At 30.7% G+C, this 12,104-nt stretch overlaps 1 protein-coding gene across 1 annotated transcript in view; it reads right to left on the reverse strand.

The window, feature by feature from the left end:
- Window positions 1-12,104, reverse strand: part of LOC107456521 (ephrin-A4) — a 394,958-nt gene that overhangs the window by 298,630 nt on the left and 84,224 nt on the right. The window lies entirely within an intron of this gene.

Consider the following 12,104-nt stretch of genomic DNA (forward strand, 5'->3'; position numbering starts at 1 on the left):
CAGATCCCCATATGCGCACATTATGGAAATTAACAATGCCAGAAACATGAAAGGATGCTTCGTCTGAGAACATTATGCGCTTCAGAAAATCATCATCATCTTTTCTATCCTTCCTTCCATATCTGTTGCTAACGCCATCCTCCTAGGCCTATCGTCCGGTTCCAAACCTTGAACAATTTGAACTGCTGGATTTTTTTCTTTGGGGGATTTATGAAGGACAATGTTTACAGGAGGATCGTGTCGAACATTGATGACCTAAAAGTCAGAATTATAACCACAATAGCCTCTGTGGATGTCGACATGCTTGCCGCTACCTGGCGTAAAATTGACTGTCGACTTGATATTCTCCGTGCGACGAAGGGGGCACACGTGGAAGTTCATTGACAAGGGTCATGAAACTTTTTGAGTCTATCTAACCATTTATGTTATTAATTTTACTATTATCTTCAATCTTTATTATTTTATGAGTTATTAAACATGAAAATGGGTCCGGGACTTTATAAACACCCTGTATTTCAAGCGTTTTTCAGTTATATAAAAAAATACCATTGATCTTGTAGCTGCACAAGTTAAACATACAAGTAGATTAACTAAAAACCTTTCTGTGTTTATCAGTCGGGAGTATAGTTGTTTGTGGCATATTGCAACCAACCATAGAAACTGCTCCTGCACTTACTGTGATGTATTGCTTCCCTCCCCCCAGTGATGACGCTGTCATGTTTTCAGAGCTTTTAATTTGCATTTCGATTCTTTATTTTGCAAATACATTATATTTTACCGTGGTTTTTGATACGAGCTAAATGGCACCTGTTTTCCTTAGAGTCGTTATNAGGTTAACGCTGATTTCCAGCTGACGGCGTCCTGTCCTAAGAAACCAAGCCTTTAGACTCGTTATTTCCTTAGTATTTGACATATATAAATGCGTTTGGGATACATGTATCATAGGTAAAGTTCCTAAACATTTAATGTATTTTTAAGATATGTAATCATCATTAAAGTGAGCTTTCATTTATAACGTGGTTTAAAGGGGTTACTTTTCTGCTGAAAATTGCTTGATACAATAAGTGAAAAAGAAATTAACAAAAATATTAAAAAATAAATGATTGTGATATAAAAATTTATTTCATAACTTTCATCAACCTTTTATTTCGAAGTGTATACACCCAACACATTTTTTTTCCACCATCTTGATATCCCTGATCCCAGTATTATAAATTGCAGGCCGTAACTCACGACCATTTTTACGTTAGCACTCGGCGGGCACCGGTAGACCCCCCATGGCGAATATACCCAGTTTTACGGGCCCCTCCAATCACAAAATATAGAGTCTAGTTGTTTGAAATATGGAGAAGGCCACTTATAACGCCTGGTCTCTTGTTGAACGGTGTTTCTTAAGACAGCAAGCAAAGTGCTTAAATTACGTGGTGATTTACTTCGAAGGCGCAAGTGTTGGGAGTGGTTCGAATTGGGTTCTGAAGAAAGAATGTTTCGTGAAACCATACTCATAAATGTATGAATTTCAAACAATCTTTTTGATGATAGTGTAAATGGGAGACACCCAAATGACGTATATATATATACATATTTTCTGACATTTTAGTAATATGGGGAAGTGGTGGGATAACATAAGAATTTTTATACGTGGTGCAATCTGACAATAATGAAGAAAACAGTCAGAGTCGTAAAATTATAAAATTATATATATATATATATATTCATTCTATAGCCGGCATTCTATAGAATGCCTAGGCATTGTATATAGTGCCGGATGTTTTTAGGTAAGGTATGAAATATGAGAAGTATTAGATACCTTACCTAGGCATTGTATATAATACCTAGGCATTCTATAGAATGACAAATGCTATTTAGGCAAAGTATGAAAAAAAACGTCCTGATGAGGTTATTATGTAAATGACGCGCATTTCTCAAAAATAAGAATGTTATTCTGAAAAAATAATGAGAGTGCTATTAAAAAGAAGTTATTCAAAATGCGTAAAGAAAAATGAAAGTTGTACAAAACATGATTTATGCCTTTCTTAAGGGAAGAAAAAAAAATTAGTATAAAAAATTCGCATTAAGTCTCAATTATTTTCTGTTTAGGAACAAATATTGCACAAAATATCCATTTCATCACCATGATGGCCACAGAAGATTTTACACTTTGCCGGTTTCTCATTTGGCATTCTATAGAATGCCTAGGAAATGTGTGAAATATAAATCATTTCATACATTGCCGGCTAGTTTTAGGCATTATATACAATGCCTAGGCATTCTATAGAATACCGTATTATTATAATTTTACGTATAATCACCTATTCTTATTTTTCAATATTATTAAATTGCTTACTATTCAGAAAATATTAAAATGTTCCATAAAGTAATCTAAACGGAGAAATGAAATTCAAGAAAAAAAGGTAGATCTTTCTTAAAATTGTTATAATTTTTGTTAATAATTTGAAAAATAGCTCCATAACACAAAACCCTATAAAAAGGTCATTGTATGTTTAAAATAAAAATTTATATGCATCACTTATTTCGAATATGCTATGAAATAACTTTAAATTTTTTTGTTCACTTGAAAGCTGTTGATAACGAATTTTAAAATTATATGTTATTTTTAAGTATAAATTAATAGTGGAAGATTAAGATTTGTGGAAAACTGCTTTTGGTTAGATATATAATAATGGAAGCTCAAAGGTTATTTGATTTATAATCAAAAATTTGTTTATTTAGAATTAGAATTCTAGTGTTGCTTTTACTCAAAAAGGAAAACATCAAACCTGTAATTCCTTTATGAGGAAAAAGAAAACATTTCTTTAACCGAATTAAAGCGTCTTAAAAATAAAAATATATTTTGTTTCAAACATAATTTCATTGTTTTAAAAGTAACTTAAAAATATTATTTTAAGTTACTGGTAATACATTAATTACAATTTTATTTTTTTTTTAAAAAATTTCTGTGTAAAAATGGTTTTTAGAACTTTTTCTGATATTGCATTGTTTTAAAATTGTTTATAACTTAAGAATAAAATTGAAATAATATAGTATTGAAATTCAAGTATCGAAGGGAAAGAAAAAAAAACCTGGTAATTTATTATTTTTTGCTTCTGAAATTAAATTCTGGAAAAAAAAAAATTTATAGCATTTTGAAAGTAATGTTGTTAGAACTGTAGCGAGAGGTTTAATTTAGTGTAAAAAAAGAAATTATTTTATACAGTAGTTAACGAGTTCTTTTCTTTATACATCGTGTGAGTCAGTTTTCCAAAAAGGGGGACGAAACGACCCCTTTTACTACGAAAAATATATCCATTGAGTGTCCATTTTTCTAAATTGAAACATCATTAGTTATTGCCATTTGTATAACGTATTATCAACACAACTTTTTTCACATCCATGTATCTTCATCCATGTATTTTTGTTATTTTTCTCTTTGGTAATTATTTTGGTTAAATTAACAATAAAATATGGTTTTAATAATATGTGATAAAATTTAGTAATTTTATCATGATACATTAGAGTAATTTTATCATGATACATTATCATGATACATGATACATTAGAGCATGGCATAAAACCATTTATTAGGTAAAATTTATTTTTTAGCCTTGTATTTTTTATTAAACGTACGGCAGGTAATAGTAACTAAATTGGAAGCCAGAATTTTCGGTAAACTGCTATTATATGAAAAGAAAAATTATTGAATGAATGATTTAAACACCGTATATTTTGGTTTTATTTACCAAAATGGGTTTTTTTTTTAAAACCCGAAATGTCATTACTATACTGTACGGTAATTTTATAAAAATTTTTTTTTCGTGTTCTGTATATGTAGTTAGAGGGGCTAACTATTAAGGTTTAATATGAACTTTTATTTTGAAAAAAAGATATTTTTCAAAAAAATATCTGGTCTGGCTAAGGGGTCAATTTGTATATTGCTTACCAGCTCACTGGCTGATGTCACAGTTGCTCAATGGAATATAGATTGGAATGGGTTTAAATCCCCATGTGGGTAGGCTAAGCAAGGGCGGCTATTGCGATTTAATTTCTCTTAAAAGTCTTCAATGAAAGTAAGCTTAAAAAGAAGCTTAATATTTCAAATTAAAAAAAACTACGAGTACAGTAAAACGAGGCCGGGATAGCCTGGTCGGTAGGGCTCTGGGCCCAAGTCCAAGAGGTAGTGGGTTCGATCCTCGCCGGCCGAAGACTCCCCGTGTAGTAAATGGTGACTGATGCACGTTAAATCTGTCGAGTCTCAAAGTCCTTCATGTTCCCATAAAAAATCAATACCTCTGGGGGTACTGATCCAGGAGTTTCCTTGTCTTCTGGATTGGGTTCAAAATTACAAGGCTACGGAGTTGAGCATTAGTAGTCGTAAACCCATTAAATTGGGTCGGCTGTTCAACGACGGTTATAAAATAAAATAAAAAGTACAGTTAAACATGTCAAGTTGACCACTTTATTGGAGGGTGGCCCGAATTCAAATCCCGTCGGTGATTGTTCGATTCGAATGCTGCTCTCAATTCGCACAATTTACAATGCTGTCGTAAAATATTCCCAGTGAAAGACAAATCACGGGTGAAAATTCCATTGTCACTGTGATAAACTTGGGAGATTTTCGTGGTTTTCCTCTCCATATAACGTAAAAACAGTTTGGTTTAACTCTAAAATGCCATTTATGATAATGCGTTTGTACCCTAATCAAAGATTTCCTAGTCTTTTGAGTGGTGTTCAAAATTAAGAGTTAACAGTCGCAAACGTCAGTAATTTATTAAAAAAAATTGGTTTGCGCGTTTCAAATATCGAAATTATTTTTATTACTCTATGATTTTTTCCATTACATTACATTTCAGAGTTTGTGAACTTAAGATAAATCCTCAAAAAAAATTACAAAACAGAAATAGCTTTTAGTATCAAAACTGTTTTTTATTTTGAAAAGAACGCACCAAAAAAATTTGAAACCAATTTAATAAAATGTAGAGCTGAGAAAGAAATTGTTTAACGTATTTTATATCTACGTTTAAAGTATAGATCAAATCAATATAAAATCCTCAAGTTCTAAAATGTGATTTAGTTGTGTTGTCATTGTATTAACATTTGTTTTAACAGTTTTTTTTTTTTTTTTTTTTTTTTTTTTNATTTTTTTTTTTTTTTTTTTTTTTTTTTTTTGAAAATCGCCTGATCATACAAATTATAAAATTTTATTCAATTAATAATAAACTTAGAGTATAGTTAAAATATATTTTTTCGCGAATCTTATTTAAGGGTTAATTTTGACAGAATTGAATAAAATCAAAAAATAATTTGATTTGATTTTAATTCAATTTGATTGATTCGGTTTAATTAATTTTATTTGCTTTAATAAAAATTATTCCTCTGCCCTTCTTTTTGAAATTACTCTTCATTACAAATAATTTTAGATTTAAAATATATTTACTCTTCATTTAAATATATTGATATAAAACTATTAAGTTTTAATAGACTCAGCGGTTATTCTTTAGATAGAAATAGCAAATTGAATATATTTCTACGCTTATTTCAAAAATATTTTCTTGCAGTTATCAATAATACTATTAAAACTATATCCCATTATTGCAAATTATTAAGTTAAAGTAGAAATAATGAAAATAAAATAAATTGTAATAAATGTATGAAATTTTGAAATTCTGTTGGATGTATCTTTGAAGATGAGTAAATAAGTAATTAATATTTTTTTTCTCACTTTTGAGAGTTTATCAATTATGCACCCCAAGTAATTTTATTCCTATTAAATATGTAATATTTTAAAAAAGTACCTAACAGTCGTAATTAAAACTTATCATACTATTATTAGAATATATATTTATTATATTGTTATTAGAATGTACGTGATGAAAAAACAGGATAAATAATGATCTAACTTTACTCATTAACAAGCAATATTAATAATTCGTTATGTTCGCTTTGAATATGCTAATTAATTTCTGTAGATGGTATTTAAAGCTGCGGAATCATACGGAAAAATGTACTATCTAAAAATAAGCAGACAGGTATGACTCTTTTTCTTGACTCACCTTTCAGAACTGAAAGAATAATATAAATATATAAAATGAATAATTTTTTATATACATCTGTCGCTAAACAGCCCTCATAATTTTGAGTTTACGACTGCCAATGCTCAACTCCATAAACTTGTAATTTCGAACCCAATCCAGAAGACAAGGGAACTCCTCGATCAAATATTGGGAAAAAATTGCCTCCGTGGAAGACTTTTTGATGGAACTAACAGCATTTGCGTTACATGGAGAGGAAGATCACGAGTACCTCCTATGGAAAGGGGACTCTAACCTATTGTCCATCTACCACTGAGGATATTGCACTTCAGCACTGGGGTCGGTGCAAGCCGATTGCGGAATTCGTAGCCACCAGGCATCGCTGGAATTCGAACCCGGTTCGCCTCATAGGAAGGCGCACTCTCTATCCCCTGAGCCATCACGGCTCAGAATGAATAGTTTGTGAAAATTGTTTATTAGAATAAATGTTGTTCAATATATATATTTGTTTAGCTACAAAGTAGATAAAAAAGTAGCAAAATCCAGTTTAACTGAAGATTATCTCAACAGAATGGTTAAATACAGAATTCTCAATTGTGGCAGTTTCACTCATGAGTTGAGAAATTCGGTATTGGGTGAGAGATATTCCAAAAATATAGCTCTCAACCACTTTTAGACAGTTTGGATTTAGTTTAAATTGCTTGGAAATCGACTTGTTCAGTATCGGTGTGATTTAGGATTCCACAAGGTGTACGATATGGGTAATTGCGTATCGTTTTAAACATCTTTTGTCCAAAACCTCAAATAATAGTTAGCTTTATAAGAAACATGCACTATGTAATAATGAAACAAGTAAAGGCAAAATAAATATGATATTTAACACACATGCGATGCATTTAATATTCTGAAAATTACTTAAGTTATGCTGTATCCTTACGCACGATGTTCAAATATTATGATTGCCTTAAAATTTTTTTTTACTTAAATACACAACAACTTGTTGCTTCTGCATGAATCTCGACGTGAAAAAGCTTCTTTATTCATCCGCTAGAGCATTCTCTATACAATGCAGCACGAGTGTACTCTATACAATGCAGTATTCAAGGTATTAAGACATGAGAGACATACGATTTAGGCAACTTTCCTCTTCATATTTAAACGTTCCCAATTTGATTAGGTGATATGTATTTAAATTATCATTAACTGAACAAATGAAAAATGAGGTTTCTTAAAATGTAGTTTCTTCAACAAGTGCGCGAAAGTACAAAACAAACATAAAAAGTCTTATGACACTGATTATAACGATTCTGAAAGTAAAATTTAAATAAAATCAAAAATGTAAATGGAAAAATGGGTAAAAGAAAGAAAAAGTATAAAGGAAAATATAGAGAATAAGACTTTCATGTACTCTCGATATTTTGCGAAACAAAAATTGGAGTTTTTGTGCTTCATAAGAAATTGTTATCTGATAAATATCCTGATTGACACAACTAAAATAAATCCGGAAAAACTGGGAATATTTCTTATATGCATGGAAAAGTTAGCAACATAGTTTACAAAATAGAGATAAATTCAACTAGAGTCGAAAATTTTCAATATAACGTTAATGCAGATGATGTCGAAAGCTCAAGATACTTAATTTTCATTTTTTATTAGTATTTGCAAGTAATGTAAAGTATATCAAAGAAAACTTATGGGAAATATTCCGTTATACTTATACAATCAATTTTTCAAGTAAACATTGATAGAGAAGATGATCTTCCTCTCAATATACTTAATTGGATACAAATTATCATCATCAATCTATAAGTTCAGTTAATTGTATTTATTATATTACCCATCCAAACTCGATCCACCCTAATTGCGTACTATATTAATCATTATATGTTCGATTTATTAATTTATATTCTTTCGTCATAAATTTCATGTAAAATAAAGTGCTAACGCATCAGTTATAATACGTTGTGCAATCAAGTTTTCAAGTACAGTAATAGCGTGAATGATCTCAAACAGTTCAATAAGCTTAATTTTTATTCTTCTAAAAGCATTTGCAAGTAAAATAAAAAAATTTCAACGAAAAATTATCTAAAATATTCCGTTATAAACGCTTCGTTCCTTATAAGAAAACTCATCTAAAAAACCGATTCGCCTAAACGTTTTTTAACATTGTACACTGTTAGAAATTTCTCGGAAAAAATGGTTAAATAACAATTTATTGAATGGTTATTTTACCATACTTAATCAAAACATTCAAATAATCATAAATAAAATGGTAATCAAACTGTTAAGTTTGAGAAAAACTGGTTATTAACTGTTTTCACCTAATACAGTTACACAATATACAGTTACAGAATTTTATCGCACCAACTAGTACCACCCAATGAAGCTACTTAGTTCTTTTCAACTGCTTACATATCATAACCGAGCTGTCTTATCTGTCAATCTCATGACTAGCTGAACTGGAGTTCGAGTCCTAGTGCTGACACCACAATATTTTCTCCATTCCCTTCAAAACAAGAAGAATTTCCAGTGTCCGCACTCTCCAATGCCTTTTACCTTACGAAAAGTCAAGCTCCTATGTCAAGTTAAATTTTTTTTTCTTTTACGTTTTTGAAAAATGCTACTTGTAAAGGTTTAAAAAACCGTATAGTTTTGTATTCATGGCCTTATAACCATACTATTTATAAATGATTTCAAAACCATAAAGGAAAAAAATGTTCTTTACCGTAAATTTTGCGGTTAATCGGATGGACAGACAGCTGCCAGTTATTTTACCATAATTTCAGAATGAAAATTTTAACAGTGTAGAGAAATTATTTCGGAAAAAATAGGACTTTTTGTGTTGTGAAAAGGGGGAAGCAACGTTTTTTGGTAAATTTTAAAGCCCGTCAGAAACTATTAAGTGTAAAACGATTATATTTTGGAACGCAAATGGAGGTCTGTGACACTATATACGAACTAAAAACAAATCTTAGTCGAGCCGACACAAGTATAGTGATAGGGTTAATGATCTCAAAAGTTCATTTTGTTAAATTTATTTTTTTTTGTTTTTTTACCATCAGCTGAACTATAAACAATCATTTCAATTACACCATGACCTTGCAAGAGTTGGTCGAAAACAATTTAAAATGTAATGGATGAAAAGGAAGTGTGGATTCTGAATTTACAATTGTCACAATTGTTCATATAATTCGAAATTTCTTTGGTTTCAACGATTGCAGGGTAAGACAAACCTGTGGTGGGGAATAGTAAGTGTTAAAGTATACTTCGAATTCTCACTGCAAATGATTCATTAGACTCCACGGGGTAGTGTTGTGCAACTGTGAAGATATTCGAGGACCAATTTACAATTAATCATAGTCGTGATCGATCAAGGAAACAGGGTTGTACATCTTCCGCAACTAGTTAGTGTCAGTAAGAGCTTGGCGTCCAGCTGATTTTTCTGAGAACACACTTGGAATGTTTCATGCTTATTTATTATTTAAAAGAAAATAATCAAAATAAACTTTCTGATGACTGAAAATTATTGACCTAAGTACTTAATTAAATACAAGAAAATTTAAATATGATTTTTCCAGTTCACGAAATTGTGGCTTTGACTATGGAAATGAATATTGGTTTTCTGGCGCCGCAAAATTATTGATCTACTACAGTGTTCTTATGACTCTCAAACTTAGTCCCAAACTTATGACTTTAGTGTAACCTTTCTAAATTTTTCGTACCGCTGAGTACCACTAATAAAAAATTAATGCATGTATTTTTTAAAAATATGCTTATTTTTCTTTTTTGGTACAAAGTTTTGTTAATAAATTCATTTGCATCAGTGAGAAAGATGATATTGTTTTTGCTATGATAAAAAAATTGAACAAAAGTTAAAAACCATATCTGGCTGTTGACACCACTAATTATTAACTGTTAATTCAGCAAAAAAAAGCCAATACAAAAATACGTAATAGTAAATTTTCACGGCTAGCTTTGTTTTCAAATAAAATTTTTTGAAATTTTCCTTTGTTGTAAGATATTTCGCATAATAACACGTACCCCCAATAAACTGTTACCGTACCCCTGAGGGTACGCGTACCACACTTTGGGAAACACTGATCTACTAAGTACTATATTTCATTGCAGAAAATTTAAGTAAGGGTTTCTTTCTCAGATAGTTCATGGTTTCGGTTATGGAAATGAATATTGCTTCTAGAGCCATTGGTTTCTGATCATGGAAATTATCGATCTAAGCACTTAATTTAATTGCAGAAAATTTAAGTCTAATCTTTCTTCATAATTTGTGAGTTTGGCTATTGAAATGAATAGTGTTTTTAAAAGCACTAAGCACTTAATTTAGATGCAGAAAATTTAAATCAAATTTTTCAGTATAATTCGTGAGTTTGGCTATTGAAGCGAATAGTGCTTTTAGACGATGGAAATTATCGATCTAAACAATTAATTTAATTGCAGAAATTTTAAATGAAATTTTTCTTCATAATTCGTGAGTTTGCTTTTTGAAATGAATAGTGCTTTTAGAACCATTGGTTTCTGACGATGGAAATTATCGGTCTAAGCACTTAACTTAATTGCAGAAAATTTAAATCTAATTTTTCGAACCGGGTTCGAATCCCAGCGATGCCTGGTCTATACGAATTCCGCATTCGGCTTTCACCGACCACAGTGCTGACGTAAAATATCCTTAGTGGTAGACGGATCATGGATTAGAGTCCCCTTGCCGTCAGGCTGACCGTGGGAGGATTTTGTCGCTTTTTCCTTCATGTAACGCAAATGCGGGTTAGTTCCATCGAAAAGTCCTCCACGAAGGCAAATGTCTTCCAATACTTGATTCTGGAGTTCCCTTGTCTTTTGAATTGGGTTCAAAATTACGAGACTACGAAACCTAATTAAACGACCTCTTTATTTTCTACTTTTTTTTAAAAAAAAGATATTGTGCTGCCGAATAATACTTTATCATCAAAAATTTGTTAAGTATAAAAATAAAAAAATCAGGAGAACGAAAATCACAATATGCAACCTAAAATCCAAGATGGAGCGAATAGAGGCCTTTCAAGTTCTCAAGCTACTTATAAATATATTTATTTATCTGGAAAATGTATAAGAAAAGCAGCTTCCAGTAAGATGGAATAAATATAAATAGTAAATATAAATGTGTATTTCACAATTGTTTAGTACCAGTGTTGTGTTCTAATTAAGTATATTCAACATGAAATATTTTAAATTTTGAAATTGCGCTAAATTTTGATAGAAATCGTTATTTACCAAAATGTCAAGAAAATGAAGTAAGCTGGCTGTCTCAGCTTAGGTAATGCCTGAGAGTCAGCTTTGTCGTCAGAAATTTTGTTTTTCAACAAACTGCATGCATGCATTTGATGTAAACGACTTAATTTCTTGAGAGATAGCGTGAACAATACTTATAAGTGCAGTGAAACCTCTCGGGAGCGACCACTTTCTGTTCCACAGTTAAAATGTTCGTTAATGGAGGTTGGTCGTTCTTAGGGGTTACCTCCATTGCTCGTTTGCGGCAATATGCTATCGAAGGAACATGATTTTTCGCAAGAGATTTTAATTTTACTCATTACTATTTTCTTGTTGCGAAAAAACAGCAACGAGAAGTATCAATGTGTTTACATGACGCATACTTGTGTTGGCGTCATGAAAAGCGGGTAGATGAATAAAACTTAGAGTCAATAAAAATTATCTGTACTTATAAAATTGTGTGTAAAAGCAAATTTACCTATTATTAATGATAGAATTATTTTAAATAAATAAACAATTATGTTTTTGTTTAAGTTGGCATTTAATATTGCATCATAAAAATTAGTTTACTTTAAAATATGAGAAGAGGTTAGTTTGAGATGCTTAGTTTTTTTCTGAAATAAATTTTTTAATCTAATTGAAATATTAGCTGGAAAAATAAATCTTTGACAGCGTCATCTGTAGTACATTCTGGCTGAAATATGAAATTTCCGATCTCTTTTAGAGATCGTCAAAAATAGCTCTCTAAATAACTCTCTAAAGACCCACACAAAAAATTTGAACACATTTGAATTTATTTATTTGTTTTTTAAT

This window comes from Parasteatoda tepidariorum, chromosome 7 (genome assembly GCF_043381705.1).
Source record: "Parasteatoda tepidariorum isolate YZ-2023 chromosome 7, CAS_Ptep_4.0, whole genome shotgun sequence".
In the NCBI taxonomy this organism is placed as follows: Eukaryota; Metazoa; Arthropoda; class Arachnida; order Araneae; family Theridiidae; genus Parasteatoda; species Parasteatoda tepidariorum.